Consider the following 13,239-nt stretch of genomic DNA (forward strand, 5'->3'; position numbering starts at 1 on the left):
ATTCACACACATTTTTTCCTTTAAAGAAATTGTTATAGTGATAGTCTCACTGTAGCACTCTACAGCATGTGAACAATTTATGTATTGCAGTTTCATGCAATATCTACAAATGTCAAAGGTAATGTATTTTGGAGGAAAACAAATAAAACATACAGTGGGGGAAATAAGTATTTGATCCCTTGCTGATTTTGTAAGTTTGCCCACTGACAAAGACATGAGCAGCCCATAATTGAAGGGTAGGTTATTGGTAACAGTGAGAGATAGCACATCACAAATTAAATCCTGAAAATCACATTGTGGAAAGTATATGAATTTATTTGCATTCTGCAGAGGGAAATAAGTATTTAATCCCTCTGGCAAACAAGACCTAATACTTGGTGGCAAAACCCTTGTTGGCAAGCACAGCGGTCAGACGTCTTCTGTAGTTGATGATGAGGTTTGCACACATGTCAGGAGGAATTTTGGTCCACTCCTCTTTGCAGATCATCTCTAAATCATTAAGAGTTCTGGGCTGTCGCTTGGCAACTCGCAGCTTCAGCTCCCTCCATAAGTTTTCAATGGGATTAAGGTCTGGTGACTGGCTAGGCCACTCCATGACCCTAATGTGCTTCTTCCTGAGCCACTCCTTTGTTGCCTTGGCTGTATGTTTTGGGTCATTGTCGTGCTGGAAGACCCAGCCACGACCCATTTTTAAGGCCCTGGCGGAGGGAAGGAGGTTGTCACTCAGAATTGTACGGTACATGGCCCCATCCATTCTCCCATTGATGCGGTGAAGTAGTCCTGTGCCCTTAGCAGAGAAACACCCCCAAAACATAACATTTCCACCTCCATGCTTGACAGTGGGGACGGTGTTCTTTGGGTCATAGGCAGCATTTCTCTTCCTCCAAACACGGCGAGTTGAGTTCATGCCAAAGAGCTCAATTTTTGTCTCATCTGACCACAGCACCTTCTCCCAATCACTCTCGGCATCATCCAGGTGTTCACTGGCAAACTTCAGACGGGCCGTCACATGTGCCTTCCGGAGCAGGGGGACCTTGCGGGCACTGCAGGATTGCAATCCGTTATGTCGTAATGTGTTACCAATGGTTTTCGTGGTGACAGTGGTCCCAGCTGCCTTGAGATCATTGACAAGTTCCCCCCTTGTAGTTGTAGGCTGATTTCTAACCTTCCTCATGATCAAGGATACCCCACGAGGTGAGATTTTGCGTGGAGCCCCAGATCTTTGTCGATTGACAGTCATTTTGTACTTCTTCCATTTTCTTACTATGGCACCAACAGTTGTCTCCTTCTCGCCCAGCGTCTTACTGATGGTTTTGTAGCCCATTCCAGCCTTGTGCAGGTGTATGATCTTGTCCCTGACATCCTTAGACAGCTCCTTGCTCTTGGCCATTTTGTAGAGGTTAGAGTCTGACTGATTCACTGAGTCTGTGGACAGGTGTCTTTCATACAGGTGACCATTGCTGACAGCTGTCTGTCATGCAGGTAACGAGTTGATTTGGAGCATCTACCTGGTCTGTAGGGGCCAGATCTCTTACTGGTTGGTGGGGGATCAAATACTTATTTCCCTCTGCAGAATGCAAATAAATTCATATACTTTCCACAATGTGATTTTCCGGATTTAATTTGTGATGTGCTATCTCTCACTGTTACCAATAACCTACCCTTCAATTATGGGCTGCTCATGTCTTTGTCAGTGGGCAAACTTACAAAATCAGCAAGGGATCAAATACTTATTTCCCCCACTGTATCAAGTACTTTTCTTGAAAACAATGCATATAGGGTTGAAATGCAATCAGTGCAGGCTGCTTTCCCTCCCTGTTCTCTCCTGACCCATCCAAATGCTTCTGTTTAATCCAGTTAAAAGTATACATACTCTAGAAGCCTGTATACACTTTGGAAAGTCAATTTTCAGGTTTTTCCATGGGTAAATGGATGCTCAGTCAGAGAAACACAGCGCTGGAAAATTGCCCACCCCCTTTGTGGTGGGGAAAAGTATACATGCTATTAACAGTGTATATACTTTATCCACAGGCTAAGGGATGGGGTATGGGGCTGAGGTTATCCCAGCAAACACTGCAATTTTATGCTCTAATTCCTTTAATATCCCCATTTCTCCTTATCCTCTCTGCTAAAGGTTCTATCGAAAGTGCAAACAATAAAGATGGCATGGGGCACCCTGTCTCAGCCCCTGCTCCACTCAAATGGCTCAGTGTACCTCCAGTTTCTCATACATCTTTCGTAACCATTTATTGAGTAGAGAGATGTGGGAGCCGTGTTAGTCCATTTTTAAAGGTGATCAATAGAAATAGAATAAAATAAAACAGAGAAAATAAAATAAGATGATACCTTGTTTACTGGACTAACGTCATACATTTTTTTGATTAGCTTTTGAAGGTAGCCCTTCTTTGTCAGATCAGAAATAAGCAAATGTTGATCAACAACTGTATATATAAGTGAAACATCAAAGCATTTCAGTGACAGTCTAACCCACCCCACCCTCATCCTGTTAGACTGTCACTGGAATGATTGGGGGTGCTCAACTCAGCACATATTACCAAAGATTGTAAAATGGAAAACAAAGCATGGTAAATTGTGTACACAAAACTGGCCAGGCTGTCTTTAAATGTAAGCACAAAAGGGTGAACTTGTGGGCAAAAGAAATTGTAGGTGAAGAACTGCAAATCTCACCATTCTCTCTTCCTTCCCCATCTACACTACATTCAGGCTATGCATTCCAACCCACCCTGGTCCCATCTATACAACCCACATCCTCACCCTTCCAGACAGTCCTCAATAGTCCTTCTTCCCTACCTAACCTGCACACACCATACAATTTCTCTTCTCCCAGATCATCCCCACTTCTTTCTCAAACCTCCCCTGCCATAATGTCTTCTTCCTCCTCTCCTCTTCCTATTCTGTTTTCCCCTCACTTCTTTCTCCCAGTGCATAGTTTGGCTTTTGTTTTGAAGTAGGGTGCTTAATGTTCCCATACCTGCTCCACTCCCCCAACCTAAACTTCTCTGCTCCTGAACTTTCTCCTACCCTATCTGCTACTAATTTCTCTCCCCCAATCCTGGTCAGTGTCCCTCCCCTGCAGGCTAAGCTCACCCATGCCTCATCCCTCCTCAGCAGATCAATTTCAGGTATCAAATTGCTTATATCCATCTGTGACAGAATCTATAGGCCACTGCAACTTCCTCTTAAGGATACTACCTCATAGTGTCAAACAACTTTAAAACTCACAGTCCCGCCCAAGAGCGAAGTGACACAGGAAAGATGGAGCCAAGCGGGCATGGACCAGATGTATAAAAGCTCATGGCAGAACCAAGCTAAGGAGGCTCAGTGGGAAGCAGCAACACCCAACTGAATATGCCTCCACCACGTATCTGAACTGCAACCGTGCAGACTTGTATCTTTGACCTGGCTGGACACGGGCCGGCCTGTGTTAAGTGGTAAAGGTTGTACTACTAGTAACTCTGGGGATCCAGACCAGAGTCAAGCAGAGTGTGTTGCCTTGTTGAGAGACAGTAGTGAACACTGTGGCCCTGCAGAAGCAGACCATGACAGGACTTCTCTGCTACCTGTGAATGAAACAAGTACCCCTACATGACATCTTTAATAAATATTATTTTGTTCATCTTAACCCGCAGTGTGGCTCCAGTTCCACTCTTCTTTACGTTACCACACCACCCTTCCAGGCATAGATCACATCCCTAATCCCATTTCCAGAGCCCCAAAACATCTCTATTCCCCGACATCTGCAGCAATTCTCCCTGAACTCACTGATTGCAGGACAGCAGCAGTCCCACATCCAGAGAGAACCTACATGCACAAGCTTTGAAAGCTCAGCAGTCAGATACTCAACAGATGTACACAGTGTTTCCTGACCTCAGATTGAAAACCCCAGAGATCACATGCGGAGCAGATCACTGGACCCAAAGGCATTCATATCAACCCATTGTGTGCTAGACCACCTGCTAAAGCTCTAATAGTCACAGAATAAGTGGGTGACCTAGGCAGATTAGTTAGGGCTAACTGTAGGACAGCGAGTGCCTTCTGCAAAAATGGAAATTAGTACCCCTTTAGGTGGTGGCTGCTTTGGCATAATTCCCCCTCCTTTCGTAGTAGAGGTGACTTCAGCACATCCTTTTCTCTCCTTCTACCAAACATCCCCTTTCTTGTCTCCACTCTCTGTCCAGCACCATTATCACCCCCATTCCCCTCTTTTCCTGGTCCACATGTTGTGGAAGGATGTGACGTGACACACCACTACAGAAGTACCCCTTCATTCATAGTGCCCTGTGCAGCCACAAAGATCAAACATTCCAAAAGCTCATTCTGAGCTGAATCAAGAGTTGAGAGGGAAGCAAGAAGGGAAACCAAACCAAGAAACACATGCAGTTTGGATAGTGAGGGCCTAATGTTCAGGTGATGAGGTCGAACTGGGGGAAAATCACTTAGCAAAGGCAAAGAGAAGAAACAAGCTGCGCAGCTGAGTCAGTTTCAGCTAGTAATAACATAAAATGCTTCTTGCTGGTGGGAGTGAAAGTTAGAACAAAAAGCATATTTACAAAAAGCAAATATTCCATGTTTTGCCTTTCTTGGTTTTGTTACAAATCTTTATAAATCTCTGCACTTAGAAAAGAGGAGGTCGTCAGCATGAAAGGAGTTCAGAACAAGAGGTAATTATAGCTGACAAAAGCCTAAAAATAGAACTGAGAAGGATGAAGCTGGATTATTTTTAGCAGCTGCTTTTTTTAGGTTTGCTCCCAGAGGACAATGATCTGGGCTGCAGCTGTTGCTTTGCAAAAGATTCTGTGTTGTATATGTTTTTCTGATGTTCACTGTCTGCCTGATGCTGGTCTGCGCACGCCTGGAGGATTTGGCTGTAGATGAGATTAGATATAATAAAATGACATTTTTATTTTATTTTGTTTTTATTGTCCCTTCTCTTGCACCTTGCAAGATCTTACAATACCTTCTCCTGGGAACTGTATTTTTTTCTAGTACTACTGTAAAGTTTAAAAAATAGCTCGCAGGAATGGCACACGGTTTGCTATATAACTGTATACATAGAAACTTAAAGATGCACTCTCTAGAAGAAGGGAATAGAGACAGAGGATAAATGACCAGAAGTAAACATTTTTCAAAGAATGAAAAGCTCAAGGACAAGGGTTCATTGTATGACGCTGAAGAAAGGGAAGCACACGAGGAAAGTGGAAAAAAAATACTTTTTGACTGATAAGAGTAGTAGACACTTGGGTCAGATTGGAGCCACAACACTGGCAGAATAAAGAAATGCATGAGGTACACATTCAAGGTGCAGCAAAACAGCGAAGATGACACAAGGATGAGTGGACAACGTTCCAATCAGTAAAAACGGTTTATTACAGATTGTTCTGGACTCAACACAGCTGTGTTTCGGCCGGCTAGGCCTGCATCGGGAGTCTTCTATATCAAATAAGGCCATCCACTTGTCCGGGACATGTCCGGGTAAATCTGGACATATGGTAACCCTACCTGGAAGCCCAGCAAGGATCACAGCTTGAAACCTTAAAGATTACATGCAGAGTGGGAGACAATGTTCCTGCAGCTCAAGGCATGTTTGTTGCTGTGTTCTGGTCTGCCTACATGATATTGCTCCAGTGACAAAGAAACAAGTATCCAGCTCAGGGAGCCGATCTGAGACCTAGGAGGTGATTGAAGAGTTTTACCAAGAGCAAAGAGGGGAGCAAGGATTCAGCAATTAAGCAGGGGCAAAACAGGAAACACAAAGAGTTTGTGAGACAATATGTCCCTTGCTACCCATCCCCCCCCCCCCAAAAAAAAAAACTATGCCAATGGTTTCATATCACTTCTTCCTACTTCTTTAGGCTTACATACCCAGTGCTAAGCCCACTATTTCTACCTCCTCGGAGATATAATGGGAGAATAATATTTTTGTTTTTTTATGAAGAACATACTGTAAGTATTGCCATACTGGGACAGACCGAAGGTCCATCAAGTCCAGCATCCTGTTCCAACAGTGGCCAATCCAGGTTACAAGTATCTGTCAAAATCCCAAAACAGTACATTTTATGCTGCTTATCCTAGAAATAAGCAGTGGATTTTCCCCAAGTCCATCTTAATAATGGCTTATGGACTTTTCTTTTAGGATATGATAGAGGTCTATAAAATAATGAGTGGAGTTGAATGGGTAGATTTGAAGCGTCTGTTTACGTTTTCCAAAAATACTAAGACTAGGGGGCATGCGATGAAGCTACAATGTAGTAAATTTAAAATGAATCAGAGAAACGTTTTCTTCACTCAATGTGTAATTAAACTCTGGAATTCCTTGCCAGAGAATGTGATAAAGGCGGTTAGCTTAGCGGAGTTTTAAAAAGGTTTGGACGGCTTCCTAAAGGAAAAGTCCATAGACCATTATTAAATGGAATTGGGGAAAATCCACTATTTCTGGGATAAGCAGTATAAAATGTTTTGTACTCTTTTGGGATCTTGCCAGGTATTTGTAACCTGGATTGGCCACTGTTGGAAACAGGATGCTGGGCTTGATGAACCTTTGGTCTTTCCAAGTATGGCAATACTTATGTACTTATAAACCCCACTAAGCTAACTACAAAGAAAAGAGGTATCATCACACACTGGGCTATGGGATTCAGAATAAAACTGAAATGAATAGAAGTGCTATTCAAATGAAAACATAAAATGACCAATATAATATTTAGGGCTGTGATGTTACTATGGATTGTTTATGATAGGTTCAAAATTAGATAGCAAGAAACATTCACATGAAGTATAGTAACCTCTACATGTCAACACCACAGAATTACAAACGCCAACAATACAGACATAGAAATGCTGAGCAGTTTTGGTAAAGCTAATAAAAAACTTAACTATATCAAGTAAATTGGATATGAACAGAAGGTAAGACTCTAAATAAAATGAAAAGTGATCTTTTTATTCTATCAATACACTGCAACAATTATTCCACAAAATATTAACCACTATGCAAAGAACTATGATACATTGGAGATAAATCCTCAAATAAAATGCGTTACAGTATATACACTGAACATTCTCAAAACAAAGCTCTACAAAATATGTTTGACAACAAGACATCATGAGTTTAGCAAAATAGAGGTCTTATACATGGAAACTTAATACAATACAAAGGATTTTGTACTATAGTAATTTACTGGTTTTTCTTTAGAATTTTCTAAAGGAGATAGGATCAAACTGAAAAAAAAAATTACAGCTCAATTAAAAAAGCGATGAACAATCCAGCCATTACAATGGCAAATAAAGTCACCAAATTATCTCAGATATGGGTATCATGAGGTATACAAGCACCAGTGGTTGTGCACTTGTAAGCAACATCTGCTCCATCAAAATGGTGGTCAGAAGTTAATACGTAAAATAAGTTTTCATTTTATCCTAAAAAAGCAGAATCAATACATATATAACATGGAAACAGTCAGTGCTAGAATTGTAAAAATTGGCAGATATCAAACAACAGAATGTATTAAAGCAGGTTTCTTTTCAGGTCTGAGGCCACTCACATTCACACAGGGAAAATCACTCTATGTATTCTAGTACATATGGCAGCAACAGAAATTACTTTCTAGGAAACAATCTGCTTTTATACAGCACTTCTCAAACTCCGGGATAAGATCAAGCTGAGGACCTACTTTCTTAGCTTTTCCACTAAGCCTGAGAATCTGTAGGTGAGGAGGAATTAATACCCTGTCATTTGACCCCATTGGGCAAAGCAGAAGGATTAAATCTCCTGTTAAAAACAAAAATTGTGCAGGTAGAAGCCACAAACATAGTGCAGAAGAACAGAGAAATGGACCTGCTTTGATGAAATTTATATGTGAGAAAGATGCACTGGCCCCAATGTGATTTCTAACATTATATATGTATCAAAAATGCTTAGTAACATAGGGGTCCTTTTACTAAGGTGCGCTGAAAAATGGCTTGCGGTAGTGTAGATGTGTTTTGGGCGTGCGCAGAATTATTGTCAGCACACCTACAAAAAAAAATGCCTTTTTTAAATTTTTGCCGAAAATGGACGTGCTGCAAAATGAAAATCGCTGCATGTCCATTTTGGGTCTGAAACCTTACCGCCTGCCATTGACTTAGTGGTAAGGTCTCACGCGGTAATGACCTATGCGTGTTAAATGCCACTTGGCCCGCGTCCGATACACATGTCAAAAAATAAAAATTATTTTGCAGACGCATGCCAAAAATGAAATTACCGCAAAAGCCATGCGGTAACTCCATTTTGGTGCGTGTTGGGCACGTGTACACGCTTACGCGGCTTAGTAAAAGGGCCCCATAGTGAATGACACCCAATAAAGACTAGCATGACTCATGAAGTCAGACCAGTAAGGTGATTTAGGGATGTAACCACCGATCTGTGCAGGTTACCCCCTCCTTCTATGTCTTTTAGTGATGTAACTGCCACTCTGTGAAATTTGTCCCTTGATTCCCTCTCCTCCTACTGCTACTGACCCCACCACTAATCTCTATCTCCAGGGGCTTTTGCCCAAGAAGGAAGGATAAGGACAACCATTTTAGCTGAAGAGTCAATAATTAAGTATGCAGATAGCTGGGTGATTGGAGGGCATGAGGATGGTTTGGTCATTTGCTTACCTGGTGTGGTTGGCAGACCTCACGTCACCTAAGTAAGATTTTAGACAGTTTTGGGGAGGAGCCAGCTGTTTCACAGTACAAGTGGGTACCAATATAGAAAAGTGTGGGATGAAGCTTCTGGAAACCAAATTTAGACTCTTAGATAGAAAGTTGAAATCCTTGAGGGTAGTTTTCTCAAAAATGTTTCCTGTTCCTAATGCAGAATCCATGAGATAGGCAGAGATCCAGGCAGAGTCTCAATGTGTGATACAGGGAAGGGGGATTTAGATTTGTTAGGAACTGGGCAACATTCTGGGGAAGGGGGAGCCTATTCTAAAAGATGGCCTCTACTTTAACTGAGGGGATGTGGAAGGGGAGGAGAAACCAGGCTGCTGGTGTTTTAAAAAGAAGGTAGAGCAACTTTTAAACTAAAACCTGGGAAGAAGCTGATAAGTCACTCAGAAGCACATGGTTCAGACTGAGTGAAGCATCTCTGAAAGGAAGGAGACTATCAAAAGACAGAAGTTAGGGCATCCTGCAACAAAGGCAAAAGTAAGCCAAATGCGTGTAACGGAACAGCAGACAGAAAGTAAAGATTGCAAAGTATTTCTGTCAACTGTTCAGCAGGTTGTAGACTACCAGGGTATAAATTACACCGCAATTATAGGGGGATCACATTAGAGAGGAGTGGTACTATGTTAATGAGGGAATTAAGTCAAACAGAATAAAAATTCTGCAGGAAAAAGACTGCAATGCGGAATCCTTATGGATAGAGATTCCATGTGTGTCAAGAAACAGAATAATAGTGGGCATTTACTACCATCTGCCTGGACAGAACACACAGATGATGAAATGTTAACAGAAATAAGGGAAGTAAATGAATTTGGCAACACTATAATAAAGGGCTATTTCAATTATGACAATCATCAACAACAAAAGGAAGCCAGGAATTGGAATTTAAGTTACTGGCTTTATAAATCTAATGTTTGATCTGTACAGCAAATGATTGCTTTGGCACATAGAAAATGTGGGCAATGCTCAATCTGCCCTATTAATGTGGAAGACACTCATTTGAGGGAAGAATGTAGGGCAGGAGACCCACAATGAATATTTATGAGATATATTTGCAAGCAGTGGAGGCAGTGTATACAAATTTCTCTCATGAATAATCATTGGGGGGGGGGGGGGGGTATCCTGAAAACTTGACTGGCTGGGGTGTCTCCAGGAGCATAAGAGTGGGAACAGAATCAGGCTCTTCAAAAAACAGACCCAAGGCGTCCAACGTAGATATAAAATATTTACTGAGGGATGACAACATGGAACCATATTTCGGCACCGAAAGTGCTTTCTTCAGGAGTCTTGGTAAACGTGTTAAAACAATCCTTATGAATAATATTTTCAGAAGTAAACCTTTACAAATTTGTGGTCTTTAGAAAGACCTTTGTTGGGTATAGCGAAAAGAAATTGCTAATGATGTGGCTTTGGCTTCTAGGCACCGCTGGTGTGCTGAGTGAAAAATCATTCACTTTTTACCCGTTCTACACCACTTAGGATTTTGTAGACCTCAAGCATAGCCCTCCTCAGCCATTCCTTTTCCAAGCTGAAGCGCCCTAACCTCTTTAGCTTTTCCTCATATGGGAGAAGTTCAATCCCCTTTATCATTTTGGTCACTCTGTTTTGAACCTTTTCTCATTTTGCTATATCTTTTTTGAGATGTGGCAACCAGAACTAAAGGCAATACTCAAGGTGAGGTTGCACCATGGAGCGATTCAGAGGCGTTATAATATTTTAGGTCTTATTTTGCATCCCTCTCCTAATAACTCCTAGCATCCTGTTTGCTTTTTTGGACGCTGCCGCACACTGGGCAGAATATTTCAGCGTATTGTCTACAATGACACCTAGATCTTTTTCTTGAGTGCTGACTCCTAAGGTGGATCCTAGCATCAGATAACTATGATTCAGATTATTCTTCCCAATGTGCATCACTTTGCATTTGTCCTTACTAAATTTCAGCTGTCATTTGGATGCCTAGTCTTCTAGTTTCCTGCAATTTTTCAAAATCCGCACGTGTTTTGACAACTTTGAATCTGCATAAGAGACACATGAGGAAATTAGAAAGCCATGGAGGAAGTTGAGGTGGTTAAGAGGAAGGTGACAAAAATGATATGGAGCCCTGAGCGTGTTTCCATGGCGCTTTGTTCTGCATCAAGGGGCCCTTTTACAAAGGTGTGTAAGGACATACGCGCATCCAGAGTGCGCCAAATCATCATTACCACTCAGCTACCACGTGTCCCAGGCGGTTATACTGAATTTGGCATGCGCCAAAAACACGTGGTAGTAAATATTTTCCATTTTGTACCGCGTGGCGCTTACCGAGCTGTAAATAGCAGTGGACACGCGCTACAGACCTACCGCCTGTGTAGTGTGTGAGATCTTACCACTAAGTCAATGGGTGGCAGTAAGGTCTCAGGCTGAAAATGGATGTGCGCTGGCTTTTATTTTGCTGCATGTCCATTTTCTGGCCTTTTCAAAAAGGTCCTTTTTCCAGGACGCGGCAAAAACTGGCCCGGCACATGCCCTAAGACGCGCTCGCACTGTTGCAGGCCATTTTTTGCCATGGCTTAGTAAAAGGGCCCTTAAGTCTGGTTTTCTTAGTTTTCAGAGCAGATTGACAATATACTGAACACAACAATTTGAGTAACAACAGCTCATGTGTTTTCTGCTGTTATGTTGAGTTGACCCCTGAGGCAGGCATTGTTTGATGCCGAAACACGGCCCGTGTCGGGTCATAAATAAAGCACACTTGTATTATTTCTTGAGAGCCCCTTGTGCTTCTTTTTTTGGATTGCTTTGCTGTACATGATCCTAAGCTACACATAAGGAGTTGCAACCTGGGAAAAGAATCTATGTGCCATCATGGAGAATACATTGAATCTTCTGATCAGTGTAAGGCAGTATCCAACAAAGCAAACACAATGTTAGGAATTATTAGGAAAGGAATAGAGAATAAATAAAGATTATTATAATGCCTCTGCATTGCTCCATGATGAGACCACACCTTGAGTATTATGTGCAATTCTGGTTGCTGCATCTCCAAAACCAGATAGCACAACTACAAAAGGTATGAAGAAGGACAACCAAAATGATAAAGGGGATGGAACTCCTCTGATATGAGGAAAGACTAAAGAAGTTAGAATCTTCAGGTTAGAGGAGACATTCGAGGGGAGATATGACAGAGGTGTATAAAATCCTGAGTGGAGTGGAATGGGTAAATGCAAGGGCCCACACCAAAATGTTACACAGAAGTACATTTAAAACAAATAGGAGAAAGTACTTATTCCTGGAGGTCGTCCATAAACCGTTAAAAAGATAGACCTGGGGAAAACCACTGTTTATCCCTGGGAGTAAGTTGCACAGAATCTTCATACTTCTGGGGATTCTGCCAGGTACTTGTGAGCTGGCTTAGCAACTGTTAGAAACAAGATCAGGCTAGATGGATCTTTGGTCTGAGCCATTATGGCAACTCTTATGTTCTACAGGTCTACCTCAAATAAAAAGAGAATGCCTTTTCTTTTCTTCAGTCTTTATTGAGAAGGATGTCATGGAGATACTCATGCCGCAAACTGTATTTAACTACTATGACTCAGAGGAACCAAAATAAATCACAATGAAACTGACAGATGCAATAGGCAAATTGACAAACTAAGGAGCAGAAAATCACCTGGACCAGAGGGCAGAGATTCCAGAGTTCTGAAAAAATTCAAAAATAAAATTACAACCTCTCTTTAAAATCATCTATGGCAGTGGTTTCCAAACCTGGTCCTGGTGGCACCTCAGCCAGTCAGGTTTTCAGGATATCCAGTGAATATTCATGAGAGAGATTTGCATGCACTGCCTCCACTGCATGCAAATGTATCTCATGAATATTCATTGTGGATATCCTGAAAACCTGACTGGCTGAGGTGCCACCAGGACCAGGTTTGGGAACCACTGATCTATGGTATCTAAAGATAGGAGAGTGGCCAATGTAATGAAAGTTTTAAAAAAGGGTTTGGGGGCAATTTACATAGCAAAATAATAACGTAGTGTATGATGGCAGATAAAAACCTACATGGTCCATCCAGTCTGCCCAACAAAGCGGCCAGAGATGTACCTGCTGATCTGTGCAAGTTACATCCCTCTTTGCCCTGTTTAAAGTGCTAATGTTATTTAAACTTCGCTTTGATTCCATTCTATTTCTACATCGGGATCTTGTGTTTATCCTGTTTTTAAATTCTGTTAAGTTTATCAGTGTTTTTAAATTCTATCATTGTTTTGTCCCCACTACCTTCAGTGGGATGATATTTCAGGCATCCACAATCCTCTCTGTGAACAAGTATTTCCTGATGTTACTCCCAAGTCTACCACTCTGCAACTCAATTCATGCCCTCTAGCTCTACCACTTCCCTGACTCTGAAAAAGATTTGTTTGCATATTAATACAATTTGGAAATCTATAGCATGGTGAACCTTGTGTCAGTGCCAGGCAAAACAGAATAAACTATTCAAAAGAATAAAATAACCAAATATATTGATAGGGTGAAATTCAGACTTAGCAGCTAATTTC

The sequence above is a fragment of the Microcaecilia unicolor genome, chromosome 11, assembly GCF_901765095.1.
Source record: "Microcaecilia unicolor chromosome 11, aMicUni1.1, whole genome shotgun sequence".
In the NCBI taxonomy this organism is placed as follows: Eukaryota; Metazoa; Chordata; class Amphibia; order Gymnophiona; family Siphonopidae; genus Microcaecilia; species Microcaecilia unicolor.